Source organism: Salminus brasiliensis, chromosome 22 (assembly GCF_030463535.1).
Source record: "Salminus brasiliensis chromosome 22, fSalBra1.hap2, whole genome shotgun sequence".
Taxonomy (NCBI): Eukaryota; Metazoa; Chordata; class Actinopteri; order Characiformes; family Bryconidae; genus Salminus; species Salminus brasiliensis.
This window is the reverse complement of record NC_132899.1, coordinates 6,236-10,000: the sequence shown is the minus strand read 5'-3', so window position 1 is coordinate 10,000 and position 3,765 is coordinate 6,236.

The following is a 3,765-nucleotide window of genomic DNA, read 5'->3' as shown; positions in this document are numbered from 1 at the left end:
GTTAGGGTTAGGGTTAGGGTTAGGTTAGGGTTAGGGTTAGGGTTAGGGTTAGGGTTAGGGTTAGGTTAGGGTTAGGGTTAGGGTTAGGGTTAGGGTTAGGGTTAGGTTAGGGTTAGGGTTAGGGTTAGGGTTAGGGTTAGGTTAGGGTTAGGGTTAGGGTTAGGGTTAGGGTTAGGGTTAGGGTTAGGTTAGGGTTAGGGTTAGGGTTAGGGTTAGGGTTAGGGTTAGGGTTAGGGTTAGGTTAGGGTTAGGGTTAGGGTTAGGGTTAGGGTTAGGGTTAGGGTTAGGGTTAGGGTTAGGTTAGGGTTAGGTTAGGGTTAGGGTTAGGGTTAGGGTTAGGGTTAGGGTTAGGGTTAGGGTTAGGTTAGGGTTAGGGTTAGGGTTAGGGTTAGGGTTAGGGTTAGGGTTAGGGTTAGGGTTTAGGGTTAGGGTTAGGGTTAGGGTTAGGGTTAGGGTTAGGGTTAGGGTTAGGGTAGGGTTAGGGTTAGGGTTAGGGTTAGGGTTAGGGTTAGGGTTAGGGTTAGGTTAGGGTTAGGGTTAGGGTTAGGGTTAGGGTTAGGGTTAGGGTTAGGTTAGGGTTAGGGTTAGGGTTAGGGTTAGGGTTAGGGTTAGGTTAGGGTTAGGGTTAGGGTTAGGGTTAGGGTTAGGGTTAGGGTTAGGGTTAGGGTTAGGTTAGGGTTAGGGTTAGGGTTAGGGTTAGGGTTAGGGTTAGGGTTAGGGTTAGGTTAGGGTTAGGGTTAGGGTTAGGGTTAGGGTTAGGGTTAGGGTTAGGGTTAGGTTAGGGTTAGGGTTAGGGTTAGGGTTAGGGTTAGGGTTAGGGTTAGGGTAGGGTTAGGGTTAGGGTTAGGGTTAGGGTTAGGGTTAGGGTTAGGGTTAGGTTAGGGTTAGGGTTAGGGTTAGGGTTAGGGTTAGGGTTAGGGTTAGGTTTTTGTTATGTACAATGACTTCCCCCATTACAATCCATCAGACTGCATGGTTGAGTAGGAAGATCAAGGGTAGTGCACGGGCCAGCGCTTGTTAAGCATTGCTATCGGGCTTTTGGTCCTGTAGTAGGCCTAAAGAGAGCAGAGTGAGGCGAGCAGAGTGAGGAGTGTGCCACTAGACTGAGCAGGACACCCTCTAGATCTACTTGGCCTTGTTTGTTCACCTGTTCTCTCTCCCCAATGCTACAGTAAAGCAGGGAGTGAACAGGTGTAAAGTTAAGGGTTAGGGTTAGAGTTAGGTTTAGGGTTGGGGGCTGGGGCTAGGGTTAAGGTTAAGGTTAGGGTTAGGGTTAGGTTTAGGGTTAGGGCTTAGGTTATGATTAGGGTTGGGGGCTGGGGTTAGGGTTAAGGTTAAGGTTAGGGTTAGGTTAAGATTAGGGTTAGGGTTGGGGGCTGGGGCTAGGGTTAAGGTTAGGGTTAGGGTTAAGGTTGGGTTAGGGTTAGGTTTAGGGTTAGGGCTTAGGTTATGATTAGGGTTGGGGGCTGGGGCTAGGGTTAAGGTAAAGGTTAGGGTTAGGGTTAGGGTTAGGGTTAGGGTTAGGGTTAGGGTTAGGGTTAGGGTTAGGGTTAGGGTTAGGGTTAGGGTTAGGGTTAGGGTTAGGGTTAGGGTTAGGGTTAGGGTTAGGGTTAGGGTTAGGGTTAGGGTTAGGGTTAGGGTTAGGGTTAGGGTTAGGGTTAGGGTTAGGGTTAGGGTTAGGGTTAGGGTTAGGGTTAGGGTTAGGGTTAGGGTTAGGGTTAGGGTTAGGGTTAGGGTTAGGGTTAGGGTTAGGGTTAGGGTTAGGGTTAGGGTTAGGGTTAGGGTTAGGGTTAGGGTTAGGGTTAGGGTTAGGGTTAGGGTTAGGGTTAGGGTTAGGGTTAGGGTTAGGGTTAGGGTTAGGGTTAGGGTTAGGGTTAGGGTTAGGGTTAGGGTTAGGGTTAGGGTTAGGGTTAGGGTTAGGGTTAGGGTTAGGGTTAGGTTAGGGTTAGGGTTAGGGTTAGGGTTAGGGTTAGGGTTAGGGTTAGGGTTAGGGTTAGGGTTAGGTTAGGGTTAGGGTTAGGGTTAGGGTTAGGGTTAGGGTTAGGGTTAGGGTTAGGGTTAGGGTTAGGGTTAGGGTTAGGGTTAGGGTTAGGGTTAGGGTTAGGGTTAGGGTTAGGGTTAGGGTTAGGGTTAGGGTTAGGGTTAGGGTTAGGGTTAGGGTTAGGGTTAGGGTTAGGGTTAGGGTTAGGGTTAGGGTTAGGGTTAGGGTTAGGGTTAGGGTTAGGGTTAGGGTTAGGGTTAGGGTTAGGGTTAGGGTTAGGGTTAGGGTTAGGGTTAGGGTTAGGGTTAGGGTTAGGGTTAGGGTTAGGGTTAGGGTTAGGGTTAGGGTTAGGGTTAGGGTTAGGGTTAGGGTTAGGGTTAGGGTTAGGGTTAGGGTTAGGGTTAGGGTTAGGGTTAGGGTTAGGGTTAGGGTTAGGGTTAGGGTTAGGGTTAGGGTTAGGGTTAGGGTTAGGGTTAGGGTTAGGGTTAGGGTTAGGGTTAGGGTTAGGGTTAGGGTTAGGGTTAGGGTTAGGGTTAGGGTTAGGGTTAGGGTTAGGGTTAGGGTTAGGGTTAGGGTTAGGGTTAGGGTTAGGGTTAGGGTTAGGGTTAGGGTTAGGGTTAGGGTTAGGGTTAGGGTTAGGGTTAGGGTTAGGGTTAGGGTTAGGGTTAGGGTTAGGGTTAGGGTTAGGGTTAGGGTTAGGGTTAGGGTTAGGGTTAGGGTTAGGGTTAGGGTTAGGGTTAGGGTTAGGGTTAGGGTTAGGGTTAGGGTTAGGGTTAGGGTTAGGGTTAGGGTTAGGGTTAGGGTTAGGGTTAGGGTTAGGGTTAGGGTTAGGGTTAGGGTTAGGGTTAGGGTTAGGGTTAGGGTTAGGGTTAGGGTTAGGGTTAGGGTTAGGGTTAGGGTTAGGGTTAGGGTTAGGGTTAGGGTTAGGGTTAGGGTTAGGGTTAGGGTTAGGGTTAGGGTTAGGGTTAGGGTTAGGGTTAGGGTTAGGGTTAGGGTTAGGGTTAGGGTTAGGGTTAGGGTTAGGGTTAGGGTTAGGGTTAGGGTTAGGGTTAGGGTTAGGGTTAGGGTTAGGGTTAGGGTTAGGGTTAGGGTTAGGGTTAGGGTTAGGGTTAGGGTTAGGGTTAGGGTTAGGGTTAGGGTTAGGGTTAGGGTTAGGGTTAGGGTTAGGGTTAGGGTTAGGGTTAGGGTTAGGGTTAGGGTTAGGGTTAGGGTTAGGGTTAGGGTTAGGGTTAGGGTTAGGGTTAGGGTTAGGGTTAGGGTTAGGGTTAGGGTTAGGGTTAGGGTTAGGGTTAGGGTTAGGGTTAGGGTTAGGGTTAGGGTTAGGGTTAGGGTTAGGGTTAGGGTTAGGGTTAGGGTTAGGGTTAGGGTTAGGGTTAGGGTTAGGGTTAGGGTTAGGGTTAGGGTTAGGGTTAGGGTTAGGGTTAGGGTTAGGGTTAGGGTTAGGGTTAGGGTTAGGGTTAGGGTTAGGGTTAGGGTTAGGGTTAGGGTTAGGGTTAGGGTTAGGGTTAGGGTTAGGGTTAGGGTTAGGGTTAGGGTTAGGGTTAGGGTTAGGGTTAGGGTTAGGGTTAGGGTTAGGGTTAGGGTTAGGGTTAGGGTTAGGGTTAGGGTTAGGGTTAGGGTTAGGGTTAGGGTTAGGGTTAGGGTTAGGGTTAGGGTTAGGGTTAGGGTTAGGGTTAGGGTTAGGGTTAGGGTTAGGGTTAGGGTTAGGGTTAGGGTTAGGGTTAGGGTTAGGGTTAGGGTTAGGGTTAGGGTTAGGGTTAGGGTTAGGGTTAGGGTTAGGGTTA